Below are 21,613 nucleotides of genomic sequence, written 5' to 3' on the forward strand. Positions count from 1 at the left end.
TAGGTATTTGTAATTTTGTTTAGATTTTAAAGAGTAAAAAGAAATTGGTAAAGGTTAATATACATTATCATTTAAAAATATTAAAAATCGAAACAAAACATTTTTTATAATGCTTTTATAAGTAAATTAGATAATAATATAAGAAGTATATATTTTTAAAATTAAAAAAAAATTGGTAATAAGGGCCTATTTTAAAAATGTTGCCATACATTTTTATGTCTTAAAAATAAATCGATTTAAAATAGCAATAACTCTTTATAAAAAGAGTATTAAAATGTAAATATTTGCCAATTCGTGAGGAATAAAAACTGGGGAACTAAAAAAAGGAGGCGATAAGAAACATCTCCGCCGTTAAGGCGACAGAAGAATTACATTAACTCGAAAATAAAAAGCCACCTTTTCATTTCGGAATCAGCGGGTAACGATGACGTTGTTTTCCTTTTGGCATGTTAATCGCGTTTCCTAATTATCAAAACTCATAAATTTCGATTAATGCCTCCGATTCCTGGCGATCGAAAGCGCCGATAATCCCGATACCTCGACACTCCGATTTCTCCACCTACCCCTCATTTCAGATGCACACTCCGCATTTGCCATAAAAAGCGAGGGGAAAAGCCGAGGCCGTGAAAGGAGAGAGAAAGAGAGAGAGCGAGAGCATTTCCCCTTCGGACTTTGCAACTTGGGAAAAGCCCCTGTTGTCTCGCTCCCACTCGCGAGCTTCTGCGGACGAAGGGGTGGTCTTATTTTGAACCCGCCACCATTATGCCATTATGGAAAGTGAAATGGATATATCGCTAATGCGCCTGCACATAACAAGGTCGGCAATAAATCAAAAGCCTGGATACTGTTGGGGGGTCGGAAAAGAGGGGAAAACTCAGTTGCCACCGCTTGACAAAAATCAAATCAAAATGCCATAAAATACCCCAAGTGTTTGGCCCTCTCTTTCTCACTTTTCGGGCTTGGGGCGAACAGCAAATGAATTATTTGCAATTAATTGAGCGCAAATTTGCAAAATACTTTCGTATGTCTGCGTGTCTGTGTGATGATGGATATGCCTGCGATTGTATGGGTGGCGATGGCGATCCCTCAGATACGTATACGCCCTGTATGCGTTGCAGAAAAAAAAATCTCACAAAAATGAAATGCTCGTTTCAGTTTATTGAGCAATTGACTGAAAAGCAATTTTCACAAAGGTAAAACCTTGATTTACAGCTCAGAAATAATTTTCACAACAATTGTTTGACGTTTGGCTATGATTTTTTGATTATTCTGGGCTTTGTTTTAATGGAAAAATTAAATTGTGTAGCTTAATGAAAAAATATACTTAAATAAAGTCACTTAAAATTAAACTCTGAAAAGCGATGGATAAAGCTATAATTTTAGATACCATTTTGGTTATTAAACACAGAAAAAACGTTATGTATGAACTATTCGAATTTTTTTTAAACTTTTTGCTTTATACTTAAAAAATGCTTGGCTTAATTTTATAAATTTGGAGGTAGTATTTATATTTTCTAAGAATTATGAGAAAAATCCTATTGACTATTTAGTCCTATGAAACATTTTAAACGAAAAAAAGGGACATATTTTCTAAAATTTATAAAAAGTGTTGCCATTACAACCCGATTTCTGCAATTTATTAATTATTATTATTATTTTTTGGTAGAAATACGCTTACTTAGAATTTGCTTGTATAAAAAAACAAAACCTTTTCATGCATATTTAACTTAAAAATACAATTTTAAAATACATTTTAATACACCACACATAAATTATAAAATATTGTTAATGAATTTAATGCTGATTAAATACGAGTTACTAATAGGCTGACCACTAAAATGGCCACCTTTGAGCTCCATATCTCCCTTTGGGAAAATCCAGCACCGAACTCTTTTACGACTGACGGAATGGACAATTTTTGTGACTTCATGAGTGCCAGGAAGTCTATAAATCCAATGAACTCGGCCAGAACAATTTGTGATGTCAATTCCTGATGTTTACACTCCCGAAACCCCGAAACACCGAATCCACACACAGAGACAACTTTCACATTTTACGAGTTTTATATGGGCCCTCGGTGCGATGATGATGACGCTAAAGACGATGATGGTATTTTCACTTGAGAGTTTTACGAGCAACAAATTGCGCTACAAATTACACGATAAATAGAAAATTATGACTAGAGGCGAGTGTACATAACCCTCGACCGACCCTTTCGCCGTGGGCCCATCGTAAAAATGTCTCCCTGGTTCCCCGAATGTTCCTCACTCATTTCGATGCCAGTTCGACCAATCTTTTCCTGAGGAATCGAAAACACTAGACCCCTGGCCTGCCTGTACAAGCTGTCAGAAAGTTTTGTTTGGTGTAAATTCAATTGTTGCTCCGTTTTATTGATATTATAGAGTTTTCCCCCTTGAAAAGTCGTAAAGTTGCGAGTCCGCAGAAACAATGGCAAAGTTTTTACGAGCGGAACAAGGAGATTTTCACCTTTTTCAAGAACTAGAGCTAGAGAAGTTAGGGTTAATTTATTGTGTGTGTGTGTGTTAGCCTTGTGGTTTTCAAGGACTTTCGGGCCATAACAGGTTGTCTGCTCTGGGTTAAGCATGTCCATATCGCATATCCATATCCATCGAAGGGGTCGTAAATTTTCGCTTAATTGGGCATTTCACACCTAGCAAAGAGCAAAAAGCAGCAACATGCAACATGCGGCATTAACGAACCTGTCAAAAGTGACAAGTATTCCGCTTAAAGTTGAGCAACTTATCGGCAGTTTCATTAAGCACGGGTTATCTATGGGTTACTACTTATATATATATATATGTATATATATATATACCAGAACTGCATCCTTGGCCACGTGGTCACAACTGACAACTCCCCGAAAATGTTTTCCCTAATTGATGGGCTTCTTTTTTTCGGTTTGGGGTGAGGTGGAGGTGGGCAGAGACAGGTATTTTGTAATTAAGCCACTTGAGCCCTCTCCAGATTGAGTACAGTGGGCCAAGCCGGAGGGACAGTGGGACGGACAGGCAGACCTGTCAAGTTACCAGTTGAAATATATTGCAGGTGGAGCGAGCGAGCGGGCAAAGGCAAACAAACACAACGGACAAACATTCTATCGCAAAGGTAAATGCTTTTTTTGACACTGCCTAATGTGACTTAATGCTGCGGTTACGCATTCTGTGCGAGTACAGTGCGGTTCGGTAATATAAAGGCGTATTAAAATTACAAGAAATATAATGACAGCAATATTTGTTCCATTATATTTTAAAGTAAAATAGTTATTGGGAAAAAAGAACAGGAAAACTTTTTTGCAGCAGTTTATTTTCAGGATTTTTTTAAAAGATTGTTTTCTTGACTTCAAATTAAAGAAAAATAAAAAGTAAATACATTTCCTTTTTTTTCTAGGTTTATCTATATGTTTTATCTATAAAAGTTATAAACGTTACGGTCCCTGGTATTATCCCAAAGATATCCCGGTTTATTATGTCAACATCACATAATTCCAATTTTTGTTTTATTTTTTAAATTATTTCTATGCTTTGTTATATTTTTAAGCAAGATATTGAGCAGCCTTACATTTTCCAAACGTACTGTCTCCTTTTATCTATTTTTCGCCGTACCTCCGAAAATAATCATGGGAAATACCTTTGCTGGAGAATGGGCATGGAATATGCAGGTCGGTCTATGAAAGCCACTCAATCATTCTGTTTCACTTCATGGAAAAAAATAAAATAAGAAAGAAACATTTTAACTGATCGCTCAATCACTGATATACAAGTGTCTGGCTATGGAGTTATATACATTTATCTATATAAATACTCGATCGCTGGGTGGCAGACGCTGCCTGAATTGAATTCATTGTTGAACAGCGATTTGGTTAAGTCAGCCGCGTGATTGTTTGCTTTTCGCCCTGATAAAAAAAATCTCCTGAAAAATGGCTCCTGATTCACGGGAGGCCAAAGGGCAATCAACAGGTGACGGGGCTTTTTTCTGGCTTCTGTGGGAAGATTCCGAAAATTGGCATTCAAGGGTGGGAACATTCATTTTATATTGATAACCTTTTACTCCAACTTTATTGGCATGCAAAATTTTGATGACCGATTTTATTGGCTCACTGATATAAAAATATTTTATGAAGATCGAGGGATTATAGACGGATATTAAATGCTCTTGCATAAATAATAATTAGTACTCAAGAAAATCATTTTATTAAATTTTGTTATATAATATTCTACCGTTTCCTAAAATTATTTAGCTGGAAATAAAATTGCTGTCAAGGACGAAAATGATTTTCATTTTTTCATTCATGGACTTAATGTTCTTTACCCTTCCAAGTTGACTCATAACTTTTACCATTGTTAATGGGATCAAGCTGGTATTTATATGATCTTTGCGAATTAACTGACTCACCCAGTTCTTTTCGGTTTATCTGCGATCGGACTTCATTGCGGTCATAATATAAGCCATCAGGCAATTCGCAATCTAAATGTCCAGCTAAAACTACTGTTAAAACTAACCAGGCTGAAAAGAAATCGCATTAAAACAAAACTTGTCCAGACCATTATGGCCCAAAGTCGCTGCTGCATTTTGGGGCAGAGGCAAAGAAATCCAAAGAGGCAGGAAGAAATTTCATTTTTACGATCGGTGTGGGATCGTAAAATGTCTGGGGCGACCGCGTGTGGAACGTTTAATTTGATGCTGAAATACTGATACTGATAGTCCCGGGCCACGGGCACTTAAATTGCATATAAAAGTGGCTTTTATGATTGGCCTTCTATTAGCGAAATCAACTATTACGTGTTAAATCGCACGATCCATCCGATCTACCAGACAACAACAGCCACAAAATGATCGTTAAATTTAGCCAGTTGTTAAATTTCGACTTGGTTTCCCTTTTTCATCCTGTGGCTTGAAAGTGTGTAAATCAAAGGATGTGCAGCCAGTTTGGTGGTGCACTGAGAGGAAAACATTGCAATAGAGTTAAGTAGACGTCGAAATTTATAAAATACCATCATGCCATTATATAACATCATAACTTGAAATGAGTAAAATCTAATTTTGGTTTTATAAGAAGTAGTTCAAATCAAGTATATACCACCTATACAAAGGATTACAAGAACATGCCCAAAAACTCTTAACATCTCATTCATGTTTATCATAGTAATTATTCTTTAGGAATTATTGCTTTTATTGTTTAAAAAACTAAACTACAACAATTTTAAATTGTATGTCTCTAAAGCATTTCCTTAAGTTATACATTAATTTAAGCTGGAAACTTGGTTCATAATATTTTCATAAGACCTTAAATTTATTTTGATTAATTTTTTTTGTTAAAATCTATATATTGAAAAATTGTTATTAAGATTATTAAGTTAAGATGGTTAGAAATCTCTCTTTGACCTTCGTACATCTGTCAGCCTTAAGTAAATATGAGTAACTCGAGAGCCAAACCCTTTTGCTATAGAGAATGATGTTACCCTTTAAAATACACCCTTTTCGCCAAGTGTATCCTGGCTTCCAGGTCATAGTTCGCTGGGCAAGGTGTCGACTTACATGTGCAGCGATGGATGGCTGGCAAACCCCTACTAAAATAAACTAAAACGAAATGGAGTGCAGTGGAGTGGTTCGAACTTCTGCCATATATTAAGGCAGCAGGCAGTATCCCTAGATCCCGAGATCCTGAGATCTTGGACAGAAAGCGAAAGTGAGTTTTCAGGGTAAATGAAATTAACAACGCATCCTTTGCTGCGCATCGCTGATTGTTTTGTTTCAATTTCTGGTTGCGCCCCTCGGTCCAGAAAAAGAAAGAAAAACGAGGGAGAGGTACGTACGTATAACCTTTAACCTCCGGTTCGGTCGCCTCTGAGTAAGTGTTGCTGTTATTATTTCCCCGAAGTCTCAGGCGGCGTTTTTCGGGGGAAACTATGTACGCTATATGGTATAGCTGGGGTTCTTCTACCTGAACCACCGCTCGGTGGTGGTTTCTTTTGCCTACTTTGACGACAAGAAGTCAAATTCTCGATTTACGACCATTTTGTTTGAGTAATTTCGTCCTTCGTCCTTTGCCACATGCTCGGCAGTTGTGTAAATTGTACAGTTTTACTTTCAGCTGTCGATCTTTTCTTATTTTCGGCTGGGAGTGTATAACAAGATCAGATCCCATCGAGTGACTCAATCGCAGATCATATTAATTGAGTAACTTTAATTTTCGATTTTAATGCTCGCCTTTTACGAGTTGTCGATGTAAATATTTAATGCCTTTCTGCGATCGTAACCATATTTCATTGGCTCATTTGGCTGGTTATTTTGAATAGTAAAAAAAAGGAGACAAAACACAAAAAATACTAATAAAAATCATAGAGGAAATCAAAGCGAAAGAAATGTTCACGATTCAATTAAATGATCGTAAAAGTTCCTCTGAATGGCGGAAAATAAAAGTGGAAACAGAGTTGTTTGCCCCTAAAGTTATATTGTCGTAAAATTTCCCCCAAATTGTTGTTAGAACATAAAAACCACCTAAAAATCGGTAATAAAATCAATCGAAACCTAACTGGAATGGGACTGGCTGTTCGAACTTCTCCTTCACTTCTCCCCCGCATTTTTGGGGAATTCCCCTGGCGGTAATAAAATTAAATAAAACCGAAAAAAAAAATGACGGAAGAAATGTCAATGTGATAACAGCTATATTTAAGGAATGTTTTGGAAGGTGGAAGTTGTCGGAGTATAGCGGAAAATTACTGGAGCCCTATAATTTACTAATGTATAATTATTTTGGTCAATTAAACAGTTGATAATAATTTCAGTTTGTGACGACATTATGTAATTATGTCGATTGAAAATTATCCTGTTTTCCTCATGAAAAGGTACTGAATACGTTTACACATTTATATTGGTGAATATTATGATTATTCCTAACAACTTTGCAATACCAGAAATTTTTACATTTTCTTTAGATCGAGTACAAAAAAGGCTAAATAGATATAAAAGTATGATACAAGATTTAATGTTATATTTTATGAAGTATTGTATTGAACCTTTTACAATTTTACCAGCATTCTCTCATTATTAATTATGTATTATTATTTTTTATTACAAGATTTTCACTAATTACGGGTCATTATACCTTGATTATTTAAATTTTTTGATTCGGCTTTCAAATCGGTTAGGTTTATAGAGTAATAATGTTATTATTCTTATTAAATTCAAAAATGAATAATCTTACAGAATGTTACTTCTCAGCGGGACTAAAAATTCTTTGTGATTTGCACTTTTTCGATCTCTGCAAATTGGCCTAAACCCCGCCTAATCCCCCTCTATGGCCAGCCAGACAACATTCAATTAGAGAAGTTACCCAACCCGGATGTGAAACCCGATGAAAATTGAAAACTGCGCCGCATGCAACAGTTGGGCACATTTCGCAGACGGGCAAATCAACATCAAAATCAAATTCATTGCATTGGCCATGGTTCACGACCAGGCCCAAACCCACACACACGCTCGCCAATTAGCACACAGATACAGATGCACACAGATACAGATACATGGACAGATAGAAACCGTCAACACGGAGTGACTCTAAATGCGGCGAGAACGCGAAAAACCGTTAAGCATCAATTTTGACGCATCATAAAACTGCAATGAAGTGATAAGTGCCGCTGCTGCAAACGCAAATATGCAACAGGAATGTGCAGTTGATAGATATACATTCGGAGTGTTGGGGTTTCTATGGTGCATGTGCACTATATGTGCCATGAAGGATGGGGTTCGCGAAACCAGAGTATCTGCAAATGGATATTGACGAACTTGCCGCTGAAAATGGGACCCGTATCTGGGCGATAACAATGCAAATGCAATGGCATCCACTTCTCATGGACGTGTTCCTATGGGTTTTGGCATCATGCACTCGGAGAAAAATGGTATAGTACAATAAAATATATTTATATTCTACTATATCATATTCTAAAAAAGATAAAATAGGTTAATACTGATGTAAAACACCTCTAAAATATTTTAAAAAAAAGTGTGAGTACTAAAATAAAGTATAGTTTTTTCTCGGTGTATCTGGCAGTTCGTCTATCTGTTCGCCAAACAAAACAAGACTTTTATGAACACCGCGGGAAGTTGACAGCTTGCATCATTGTCGTGATATGCGAAAAACTGTGACACACCCCCATCTATGTATTTTCCACTATTTTTGCTGGTTGGCCAATTTTATTGCCTCGCGTGCGCAATTATGTTTATGGCTATTGGTAACGTATAAATGACAGAACAAAAAACTTTTTGCCCGAATGGAAATTGCACTATTTCCCAGACGGATTTTCCACCCAGTGAATTGATGTGCGGCAATTCAATCAAATTTGTAAAAAAGTTTTTTTAATTTGTTTAAGTTCTTTGGCAATCGAAGATGTTTTTAATGCACTCATGTACCTATTGTCTTCACAATTGTGTGCATTATACAATAATATTAATAATATATAAAAGGACATTAAAATGTTTCTTGTGGGCTTTGTTTAAATAATACTTTAATATCCTAATATTGACCTGTTTCCTAATATTTTTATTGACCCATTTGATTCGCAAATAAACATTAATTTATTAAAATTAATTAGAAAATAATCTGTAGCAAGAAGATCTGATAGAAACTATGCAGATCATTGGAATCGAACCAACAAACAAAGTAGCGGTCTTACAGTCTTTTCAATTTATTTTCGTAAATCTGGATTATTTATATTCAATTAAGACATCTTTGCCCCTCATTTTAGCATGAATATGAATGTCCCAAAATCAATTGCATCCCATTTGCCAATCTTATCGCCAGAGAGCCGACTAATTGACTTATAGCCACAGATGGCAGAACCCTGGACTAATCAGGAATCCAGCCAACACACAACACACAACCATCACATCACACTTTCGAAGGTACATAAATTATCTTTATTGGCAGGTGGAAGGAGCTGCGTCTTTTGGTCTGTGGCAGGCAACACCTAAAATGGGGCTCGTTAATTGTTGCTGCCCCCTGTCGATGGAATCGAGGTCCCAAAGCGACTGGTTAACTGGTTTCCGCATCGTAAATCATGGGGAATCCATCAAAATGCGATCATTGTATTGAGATTGCAACTAAGCCCCCCTGTAATTTCAATATTTTTGCACTCGCATGGAAGGGAATTGCGGGGGGAATGGGGCTATGCCACTATGGCACTCTGAACCAATTGACAACTTAATCCTGCGACATGTCAGTGGAGGCTCAAATGAGATTTACGTGGCTCGCAGTCAGTTAGCCTGGCCCATTTGTGTTGACTCAATGAAATGTTGTACCGATTTTTCAACATGTTGTCTCTGCCGCTGCCTCTGCCGTCTGGGTCGTGTTCACTTTGATTGACAAACTACAAAGGTGTAATTATTTTTCATAAAAATTGTTGCATGTCGCTCCGAAAAAGTTTTCGTTTTCCTTCTCCTTTTATATATATAAGTATTTTTTGTAGCCTTGTTGATTTTGTTGTAGGTTTTCAATCAATTTGCTTATGTGGCGTGGAAAACCCCTCCCTCCATCCAATTATGTCAACGATCTGAGCGCATAAATTACGAGAGCGAGCGCTCATGCCCGGAGCAAAAAGCGCCGAGCGGTTAAGATCTTTCGGACATCAGCAGTGTCGCCATCTAGAAACCCAAATGCAAAGGTGGCACTCGAAGAAAATCTGGTACTTAGACTTAGACTAACTTCAAAATTCTATTCCAATTTTAGTTCTATTTAATAGAAATGCTCTATTTTAAACATATTCTTATCAGTATTTAAAAGGTTAGACCTTCAAGTGTATGAAAACTCTACGTATTTTCACCATTAATTCATGTTTTTATTTTATTTAATGACATTTAAATGATTAAAAAGATTTAACCTTACTTTTAAAATTTGGATAAATATAATAGGTAAGGTAAGGTAACATGTATATGTAATTAACACAACCTGAAAATATCCTAACATGGGTACCACTATATGAACGAATTTGGATTTATTCGTTTTTAGATTTGACATTTATATGATAAAGTACTAAAAAATGTTTATCAAATTATCTTTATTGCGGTGCCTTATTTTTTCTAGTGTGCTTTAGGTAAAGCCGCTGCCATGGGCCGATTTCAGGCCCCCTTTCCAGCTGGAGACCCATTCCATTCCCCAATCCCCCAGAGCGTCACACATAAATCTTGAGGCGGCGGCGCGTTACTCATGCGCAGTGTCCTCCACGAACGGGAGACTCCTCGTCCAAGAGCCCAGACTCCAGACTCCAGACTTTTGCCCCGGTCTGGACAATGTTTTATAATCGCATTGCGACTAATTATCGTATCGGAGGAATTATTATGGCGCGATCATGAAGGCGATTTGCAAATTGCGTGCTTAGATTTGTGCGGGGCGTGGCACGGACATATGGGTATGGAAATAGAGTGCTCTTCCTGTGCTTGTATGATTTATTTCCTTTTGACGGATTTTTTTTAGATTGAATAGGTATTATTATCATTGATAATGTGAGAATCATTAAAAATATGTTTGAGTATTATAAAAGAATATAATTAAATGTAAGTTAATTAAAAATGTAAGGAAACATTGGTTTAATTTGTAATTACCATAGAAATTAATTTAAGTCAACGTCGGGAATAGATACAATAAAAAATTATTCAAAATAAAAATAGTTGGGAAATAAACTACAATCAAAAAACAATCAAATATATTTTATAACGTTATAGGATAAGTCTAAGATCATATCACTTTTACAAAATACATTACATCTACATCTCTACTCTTTCATTTTGGTAGTCCACAATTTAAAACTTTCCCATGGACCTGGGAAAAAATACCCCAATCGCTACTAGATTGAGTCGAAACTAATATGCCCGGCAGTTTATGGAGCTGTATTATGGCCGCATATCGTCAATGATCGTGTTTTACTGCACTCTTCTCGCATTTACTATTTGATTAACCAGCTGGCCCGGCAGCCAAAGTCCCCCCCACAAAACTCCTGTTTCCCAGACGAAAACAGCGCTGGAAAATAAAAACCAAAAAACCGAAGCGAACTGAGCTGAGCCTGGTGATTTGGCTGGTTGTCTTGAGGCATTTTATTTGGCGCCATAAATCTATCAGCGCCGGCTAACTCGAACTCGAACCCAAACGCGTGCGCATGCGCAAACACTGGACCTCTCGGAAATCTCCCTACCTCCTTGGATCTCTCCCTCTCCGAATCTCCCAATCTCTGGATCTGTGGAGATGCTGATAGGCCCGAAGATTTACGGCTGGCACAAAGCCAATGTTCCGATATCTTGGCTGTTCCACTGCGGAGGGTTCCGAGGCGACGGCTAGGAGAGAGATCATTTTAAGTTTATGATACGAAAATCAGATTGCTTTATTGTATGCGAAATGCGATCGATGCGATTGCTCCCCGCACGAAATTCATTTATATTTATGATTTGTGAATTGGTTTTTATGATGATGTTACTCGTATTTTTGTATCCCACACAATTACATTTTTACTGCCTTTCGTTGTTGTGGGGGGGCCGCGCGAGTGGTTTTCCGAAAAGTGTGAATTTGCCACTTCATTTGAGAGCTGGTTAAGACATAAATTATATGGTGAAGCGGGAGCTATTTAGGCGCAGTTTTTATGACCATGTGAATTGGAACAAACGAAAGTGTCGGGGTGCCCCAAAAGTCAAATGGCGGCATCGAGAAATAAAACACTCGTAGATGATGAAGGTACGGCCAGAAATTGAGGAGGCCAGGGGCAGGCACTCCTCGCAAAAGAACTAACAAAATATATTAATGACTTATCAAGGATAATTTGACAACGGGCCATAAATCAAATCGCGTAGCTCGCTCGTTGGCCAAAAACAGGGCGAGTGGTTGGCTCACTCCCCTTGTCCTTACTTTTTGTGCAGAGAAAGAAATATTGTATTATTTTGGACACTTATGAAATGGGTTAGTAGGATGAAAATAATATATATATATATTTAATTTTATTTATTTTTGGGTCGGAGACAATATTCAAACCAGTTTTAACCGTAGAAGTATCCATTTTAAAATATGGATCCTTTCAAATACATTAAAGTTTTTAGACTATAATAGAAGAATAGGGAGAATACACCGATGAATAAGAATATAAATAATAATTTCTGAATTAAATAAATGTGAAAACAATGTAAAAAGTATATTAAAAGCCTAAAGGTGAACAGCGGGTAGTTTATTAGTATATTGAGCATTGTCAAATAATTTAATAGCTTTTGTATGGTCTTTCCCGTATTTTTATAATTTTCATTTTTTTTTCTCAGTGCATAGAGTGACAGCAGTGGAAACCACCCAGAGCCATTGGAATGTTCCAACACACACGCCAAATGGCAAATGCGAAATGCGATGCTGATGCTTAATTTCTGGCCAAGGAATTGGAGGTGGAGGTGGCCACCAGTGGAGGAGACTGGGGATCTGGGCACCGAGTGTCGGGGGAGAAGTGGCCTGTGGTGGGCCAAATTGGATGCCCAGCTGTGTGGTTGCAGACTGTGCCATAACTTAACACCTTCGCTGTTGTCTTCGCCGGAGTGCCATGGCCATTGCATTTGCCAGGCAAATGCGTACTCAAAAAGCGCCCCACCAGACAGGAATAGGGTGACTCAGAACGAGAAAGTTAGAAAAAATGCATTTCTGAAAAAAAATTCCTTACTTATAACTCAAAAAATAGTTGATCAATCTATTCTTAATTCAGCCTCATTGAGTTTAAAACTCGCATTAAGCCAAAGTTTTAAAAAAATATCTGTTCTAAAGTAAAGAAAATTCCAAGTAGGTTGTTGTAACGTTTTTAAAATGTTTGTCCAATAATACAACAAATACTTAAATACAATTGTTAAATATCTCCTAAGAAAAAATAATTATGCATAACCACATAATTATTATACCATATATGAAGTCTATATTAGACCTCTAAGATAAGTTCGAGTTTGTTTGGTTATAATTCTTATTGTTTTGTAGTACACATACATATCCTGATAGAAGAGATTACTTCCCAGTCACACACAAGTTCGGAAAACTAATTTGGAGTTCAATTTCCCTGATGCTCCTGCCCGGAGTTACATTATGACATCAGCTGGTAATTGTGATTAATGCTTTTGGCCCCACAACTCTCAACTCGATACACCCTCTGCGAAATGGCCAAAACATCTGTGGCCACCAATCCAATCCTCAGTCACATGTGAGGCGACCCAAGTTTATTGTATTTCTCGTGTTATTCGCGCTGATTTTCTTTTTATTTGTTTGCTTTTTTCTTAGCTTTTTTGTCAGGCTCATACATAAAATATGATTGCGTTTTCATTTGCATCTAGCAGATTGAGTTTCTTTTGAGGCGCGAGCCCGTGAGTTTATGAGCTTGTCAATTGCCTTTTCTCCCCCAGTTGCTTATTTATTTATTTGCATATCATGGTCAGAGTGGAGTGACCAATAAAAATAATAATAATAATAGTGGTAGTGGGAAGACTGGGGGGACTACATAGTACTGTCATTCAGATCAAAGCCAAACCGATTGGTTAACCCGGCCTCACCTTCGGCTGTTTCGTTGTAATTAAGAACATGTTAGTTGTAAAGAGGAGGTTGTGTCCCTGCTGCTGCTGCTGCTGTAGTTGGCCCCACCTTATAAGGCTGTCGATGTTGTTGTTGTCGTTTGGGGCCCTGAGGCCCCTTAACTCCTCCTTAAAATCCGACTCGTGTCTCGTTGCATTTGCAAATTTGTGGCGGCCGTGTGAAGTCAAGAGGGCGAGCCAAAGTCAATTGCATTCTTAACCCTTTTGAGGCCGATCAGACTGGCGGACAAGCCAGGCAACAACAAATAACAGTACAACTCTAATTAAAAATTAACACACTTCCACTTGAAAGAGGGTAGAAGGGGCAGGAAAACATTCGTTTAATCAAACGAAAATCAAGTCTATTATATGGAGAGGCCTTTTGGCCAAATGCAGCACAGATTGGCTGTATCTGCATGAAAAACGTATAAACAGCGTCTCATTTGAAGTCATCATTAAAAACGACGACGAGGACTGTGGTGTTTGTGGTCTCTGGGTCCTCGATCTTTGGATCCCCGATCCCCAATCCCCAGTCCACAATTCGCAATCCGCAATCCTCTCTTGGAGGCGCACACTTGAGGCCATGTAATCAACGTTTGCTTACTTCATTTAGCGCGCGGCGAAAAGAAAAGCGAAACATGCATACAATCAGCGAGGCTTGCAACTCTGGAAACTGAAAACTGAAAACTGGCACTGGACATCGGACATGGGACATCGGATTCGTATTCGTATTCGGAATCGGAATCGGACGGGGAATGCAGATGGAGCTGCTTAAGCTGGACTTCAGCTCCAAGGCGATAGCACTGGCAGAAAAAAGGAAGGCTCTTTTAGAGGTAAGAAGGGATATAAGTTTTACATTTCGTTAATAGTCTAATAAAAACTTTAAGACATGTTGGTTAGGTAAAAACAAACACCAGAAGTTTTTATAACTACAAAATAAATACCTGTTTTGGCAAACAAACTCAATAAAATGGTTAATATTTAAGTATTTCTTTGTTCTGTTCTTAAAGTTCCATAAGTTAATTATAATAAAGAGTTCTCTAAGCATTGCCAAATAAGTGTAAGTACACTTTTTTGTTGAAAATTATTATTAAAAAAATATGGGTTTTCTTTGAAATAAGGGTTTTCCATTTATAAAGTCTATTTGGTACCAATTTCGACAATTTTTGGAAATGTTTATTAAATTGGGATAATATTTTAAAAGATCAATTGAGAAACTATTTTTTTTAATATTTTGTTATTGATTAAAAACAGAATACTACGTTTCTGAACTATTTTTTGCCATGTGCCGAGTCTTTTGGAAACTTTGGCTGTAGCCTCTGCGGCCTTTACTTGTTGGCAATGATGTATTTTTGATTTCGTATCTTATATTACCAACAACAAGCTGCAGCAGCAACAACACCAAATTCAACAGCAACATCACCGGCAAATGCCAAGTGTGAGGCTCAAACTGCAGAGCTCGAGAATAAAGCCAAGACCGAGACCACGACCAAATCCAACTGCAAACCCAAATCCCATCATCCAGGTCCAAAGGGGGTAGGAAAAAGTTGATTTCAGAATTTTTATTTTTTGATTGTGATGATTGTGCATTGAAATTTGATACATTTCAGCCTGGTCGGGGGGAATGCTGTTGTTGTTGCTGTTGCTGATGCTGTTTTTCTTGTTGCTGTTGCATGCAAAAATGTTGGCTAGTCGACAAGGCATTGGCATGGCCAGAAACTACTAACAACATTAATAAGATTGGCATCTGCTGCTCGCAGTTCAAATGTAATTTCTCATCAACAAAAGTGGGCTGACTCCGGGAATCCGCAACGGGGTGTGGTCGTGGTGTCTCCTCTTCATTTGCCATCCAGGCTCACCGATTGCATTCTGGCCATAAAGATAACTTTTGGGCCCGATGGTGCTGTTGTTGGTGGTGGTGTCGTGTTTTGTGGTAGCTGGTTAGGCTTGTTAGTTGCCATTGATAAGCCAGAGATTGGGGGAAACTCGAAGAAGTCAAATGACCAGTGGATCTGATGCTGAAGTTGATCAAGCTAATGGAAAGCCATCTGTCTACTCGGTAGCCAAACCTTCCAGTTGCCAAAAATATCATAAACATTTATGGTATATCAATCTTGCTTTAACTTGTATTTATCAACATCATCTAAATTTGCATTCTAAAATTACCATGTTTTAAAACTTCTTAATTAAACATTTTATTACTTAACTTAATAATAATATAACAACCTATATTTACATCCTAACTCTGTAGTATTTCTCAATTTAAGCAAAACTTGTTTATAAATATCATTACATTCTTTATAGCTAAAGTTTACGACTCTATAAAATGGTTTCGATAAACAAACAAGTCAGTAAAATGTATATATTTTAATCAAGATAATACATTTTTATAGATCTAGAAGTTTAGTTCTCAAGACATATATTAGTTAGAAAATATTTTTGTGAATGAAAAGGTTTTAGCTTCATTATTCCTGACCCTACGATCTCTTATGGTGTCTCCAATTACTTTTATTTTTTCATGTCAGCACCAAAGAAGTTCAAAACAACCATTAATCTTGGCTTGAAGAAATGCAATCTCTTTGGGGTATAGAAACTAAAGTCTGTCCCAAAAATGTCGTCTATCTTTAAAGGTCTTGACTTGGAAAATGTTTAAGCCCTCACTTGCTTATGTTAATGCCTCTCCGCGATCCCTTTTTCCACAAGCCAAAAAAATAAAACACATGTAGAATGCCATGCGATATGGGCTATTTGGAATATGGATAGTCTGGCGGAGACAATGCGTTTGAACAATATTTTCAACACAATATAAAAGACGGAAATAAATCAAATTGATTAAATTTGAACAGCGAACAATCTGAGGCTCGAGGGCGAACAAAAGAGAGAACCCCAAAAGGCTCATTTAAATAATAAACCACTAAAATCGTAGAGAAGACAACAAATTTAAATAAAAAACCGTTCACAGCCTCCGCGAACAAAACCGAAAAGTAAACCATTAAAAATTACTACTAATGTGCACCTTACACAAAAACCGAAAGAAAGATCCCTCGGCTCTTTCAGCAGAGACAAAGGCCACAAAAGTCACGAATCTCGGCTCCCCAGATAATGCCCAATATCGGAATCGGTCCGACTTCGACTTTGACTTCGACCCACTGCGGCGACAGTGGGTTCCAAACAAACGAGCACCGATTCATCTTTGGAAAAACCTCTTTGGTGAGCCGACTTTGGGTGGTGCACTTGGGAAAATATTCACTTTGAAATAAGGAAACTTTTAGTTGATACTTAAATTTTCATAACTAAAGAGAATATGTCGAAATAAAGGACTTTTTATAAAATATTATTATATTATAGATCATATCATAGGTACTATATATATTTCATTTAATTAGATCCCATTAAAAAACCGAGTGAAACGAACAGATATAAAAATCTTTTAGAATGTAGACTTTGCAATATGAGTTTATGTGTATATAAAATACAACGTTGTATAACATCTGAAACATAAAATTGTATTTTTTCGTATTTATAGAGACCCCAAATTTTTTTTTGTAGTGCACCTACTGCCCCCCAGTTTTCAAGGTAAGTGGCGGAAAACTACTGAACATAAATTGCACAGGGAAATCGTTGGTGCTGGGGAAAAACTAAAACCACTTAACTTAATGAGCATCAAATATCTGACTGGCCCGAATCGCACATATCTGCAGAGCCATATCGTTTTGGCCGCAATTCTCGATACAAATCTATTATTTAAGACTAGCCTGCTGCTCTGTTCCTCTGGCCGCACTAACATTTCAATTAATAAACTGCCCTCCGCCGGCACGCAGAACTCCCAGAGAACTCCCGGCGAACTCCTGGGGAACTCCCAGCTCACCTTTCCGAGCAGTCGGAACAATAGCTAAGTATAATCACTTTGTTTGCACCTTTGGGAATAGCCAGTGACAGACGTTGTGTGGATGTGGATGTGGGTGTGGGTTATAGTTGGGTGGCTGGGGAGTCCTGAAATAGTTGCCGGATAATGGCTCTGGATCGGACAGATCGGGGGAGCACGGGAGTGGCATATGCCACGCGCTGCAAGTTGGACGTCGCCTCGCCACTGGCGTTGCATTTATGAAAATGAGCTCTGTTCTGGGCGGCGGCGGGGCAATTTGTAAACGAGACAATTGACCAAATGCATGTAGTGACTCTTTTTTCTCCTCATTGCGACCTGATTGCCGGGGCAAAAATGGACAAAGAGCCGAGTGTAACAGGTGACACATTGCCATCGTTGTGCTCATAAAGGATATTACTTTTATAGACTCTCTCAGATTTAATGGTCATGGCAGAATATTCAACAAAAAAATGTTCGAATACATAGCAACCAATGGCAAAATCGTTATAAATATAAATATAAATTAATATTTCCCTTATCCAAGTATTAATTTAAAGTTTAACAGTTGTCTAGATGTCTTTACTCGGAATTGTGTTTGGATATTCCTCTTTATTCGTATATAATTGTCAAAGTAAAATAGTTAATAGTTAGTTACAGAGTAAGCTATTATGTAATAATCTTAAATATTAAGGCCAAGGAAAATTAAAAATATTAAATCATTACAAAAAAAATGTAATGGACTAAAAAACTTTTGTTTATAAGGTAAAACGTTGTACAGATCAAAAATCTGTAACAATAATAAATATATAATTTATTCTTTCTCTTTAAAAAAAGTGTTTAACCCTTCTATTGATCGAAAAAATTAAACTCAATTCATGCAAGCAATTTTACTTAATTTTTCGTTAGATATTTTTTTGGGAGGAGAGTAAGTAATAAATTATTTTAAATTAAAGGTGGATTTTTAATGTTTTGCTTTTGCACTCCTTATAATAAAGGCCACCTTTCCCATGTTTATTCACCCAAGTGCACACCTGCTTTCCATTTTGCCATTTCTGTAGCAGGGGATCTCCCATTTTGGGCTGTAATCCATTTCGATTATCACCCACTAGGATGGCCCACTCGAATGGCCGAAACAATGGACAAAATGCCTGGCTAAGCCTGTCAATCTCTGGCCAAAAAGGCCCCCGGGCAGCAAAACTGCAAAGCTGCAACTGAAAGTCAGCCAACCAGCCAACTGAATGCCCATTTAGAGCGACTTTGGGCGACCTGCCACCGGAGGTCCTGGTCCTTCCACGAGGCTCAAAAGCGGCGGCCAAAGACAAAAGCCACCGACAATTGTTGGCCAATGGCGGACAATGTGGCGATCCACAATGATGGCGGTAAAAGCAAAAAAAAAAACGAAAGGAAAAATAAAACAACATCCAGAGCGAGTGGTAATAAAAGTGAAATTAACAATCAACGGACGCTTTACGGTTGACATTTCACATGACAGGCTAGTAATGCGATTTAGCAGGATAAAGGACAGCGGAATGGAATGGTTTTATTTTATTTTTTTTGTATTTTTTCTCTGCTCTGCAAAAGGAGTGCAACCAAATGGACTGCAAAAACAATTATTGGCTTTGTGTTGTCCGCTGCACACACGAAGTGGTCTGATTTTTTTTGCCTTGCAGCTGAGTGGTGTAGAGAAAGTTAATTAAAATAATGAAAAATTCCGTTGACAAATGTCTCGCCTGTCAGATTGTCACATTGCATACTTAATAGATGCTAATAATAGAGTTTTAATTAAATAGATTATGAGTGCGAGTGTGTGTTTGCTTTGCAGTTGTGCAATTGTGCAGTTCGACATTTGGCATTCTGCACTTTGGCTTTCTGCAGCATTTGCATATTTGCGTGTTTTCCGCTCGGCGCCTTGGGATCTCTCGATGGCATTTTGTAATAAGCAAATTGATTTAAAATTGTCAGTGTGGCTCAGTCGTGGTCCGGCTAAATTAGATTCTGCCGTGCAGAGGCGGTTGCTTTCCATAAATATTAGATAATGTGGGTGGTCCAGCCGAAGCTTTTGCCCAATTATGCAGGATGGTGGCCCGAATTCGCAATGGCATTTCGAATACTTAGTCAATAATGAAATGCCAATGATTTGTTGAGCACAAGGCGAGTTCATTTGGGTTCAGTATGAATTTAAATTGCTCTGTCTTGAATGCAAACTTTGGGTATAAATCTTCCTGTGCAACTTTTAATTGCTTCATTTGTACAAATATTAAGTTGGATAATATCAATGATTTTGTCTTTAATTTATTATGCCAAACAATTTTGTGTCTTATTTGTTTTTATACGTATACTTTGCTATACTGCTAAAATAAAAGTTGTAGTAAAATAGTTATAGTACATTTTAAGTGCCTAGTTTTCAAACAGGAGCGTTATTGACTCTCTTTTTTTTTTTGTTAAAATAGACGATTTGTGTATAAGCTCATAAAAATTATGATAAATAAAAAAATACAATGCTATAATCAGGAAAAATACTTTAAAGATATATCTTGGAACTTTCAAAGAATAATACAATTTTATTTTATATATATTAATAAATGTTCAATAAAAAGACATAGCCAACATAGATAATATATATATATATGTATTATTTATTTTAGATTTTTAATTAATATTGGACTATTATTAATGTCAGTAAAATTGTATTTCGTTTTATGTAGCTTAAGCTGTCATAACTTCTTTTAATATTCGATACATGTTAGGTATGAGTCAGTCAAAGAATATGTCTACCTACATAAATGACATTTTTAAAATCTATTTTGGAGGGGTGAAACTCGTTCATGGGACCCAAGGAGATTTATTCTAAGACTTAAATTTATTTCAATTAATATAATAACCACTTACCCATCAATTTATCAATCCACCGCCAGTGTCCCAAAGTAATCCACCGTTGTCCTGCGTCCTTTGTATCAGTTTAGTATCAACTAGGAACCATTAAGTGCTTTAACTGAGTCTTGTTTTTGTCCATTTCACGCCACCTTCACATGGTGTTTGTCAACAAGGTTTTTGCGGGGAATTCACTCGATTTGCACCACTGTACACTGACAGTTCTGGCTGTCAAAATTGGCAACTGAGAGCGCCGTTGGTGGCCAAAACATAAACATGTCACGCCAGAGAGAGATATAAAGAGTGCAGAGAGAGTTTGGAGAGAGTCCTGGAGAGAGAGTGACACCGCGCGAGAGAGAGAAAGTCACACGCACACACACACACACACGCGGGAGAGAGCGAGCGAGCGAGCAACTAAAACACTGTGGGAATTTCCGAGCGGGGGTTACGGATACGGGGGGATTTTCCGGGGGGTCTACGGGATAACGTCTACGTCTAACAACGGTGCTCCCGCTTTCCTCCGCTGGCGGGTTTTTCCTCTAGCACTTTCTAGTGGGGATTACGGAGTATGGGCCAGTTCCCTCGCCATTGTCCAGTCCTCTCGCTCGAGGATGGGTTATAGTTATCCCGATTCTAGTGGCAGTATCCAGGATCCAAAACCACCGACAACGTGGCGGCGACAACGACAACAAACACGTCTAACATGGCGACGCGATGTCCTTTCTCCATATCCCTCACACACACACTGGCACACACACACTGGCACACACAAAATTTCTAATCTCGCGACTATTTCGATTTTCCAGCTTCTAGGCTCTGGTTCCACGGCCACTTGGTTTTTTGTTTAACTTATCTCTCGGCCGTATTGCGAGTTCACATTTTCTATTTTTGCATCCTTTTTTTGTATTATTATTAATTTTTTTTAATGTTTTTTTGGGAACAACAAAAGCCTGGCCAACAGGAGCCCACTCGCGTCGCGTCGCGTTGCGTTGCGTTTGTCAAAGAGAGCGACAAAAGCCAAAATCTCACAGCGTCCCCTCAGCGAAACCCAAACCAAAATCAAGGACCAAAAACGTTGCCGCCATCGAACCACGCACACACACACAGTCGCACAGCGAAAGCATTTCTAAAAGTTCGGCCAAAGAAAATGGGTGAAAAAAAAGGAAAACAGTACGTGGAACGTGGAAAAGTGAAGTGAGCATCAAAGCGCACGGGACAGAATAGTTTTCAACCCGACCAGCGGTGCACGGTGGGCTGTGGGCTGTGGGCTGTACTCTGCTGTGCTGTGCTGCG

General features: G+C 37.8%; 1 protein-coding gene across 1 annotated transcript in view; it reads right to left on the reverse strand.

Annotated features, from left to right (window-relative positions):
* Positions 1-21,298, reverse strand: part of LOC119562407 (homeobox protein homothorax) — a 140,083-nt gene extending 118,785 nt beyond the window's left edge. The window contains exon 1 of the mRNA XM_037875606.1: positions 20,339-21,298. The gene's annotated coding sequence lies outside the window, so the exon portion shown is untranslated. The remainder of the gene's footprint in view (positions 1-20,338) is intronic.
* Positions 21,299-21,613: the final 315 nt, after the last annotated feature.

This window comes from Drosophila subpulchrella, chromosome 3R (assembly GCF_014743375.2).
Source record: "Drosophila subpulchrella strain 33 F10 #4 breed RU33 chromosome 3R, RU_Dsub_v1.1 Primary Assembly, whole genome shotgun sequence".
NCBI classification, from domain to species: domain Eukaryota; kingdom Metazoa; phylum Arthropoda; class Insecta; order Diptera; family Drosophilidae; genus Drosophila; species Drosophila subpulchrella.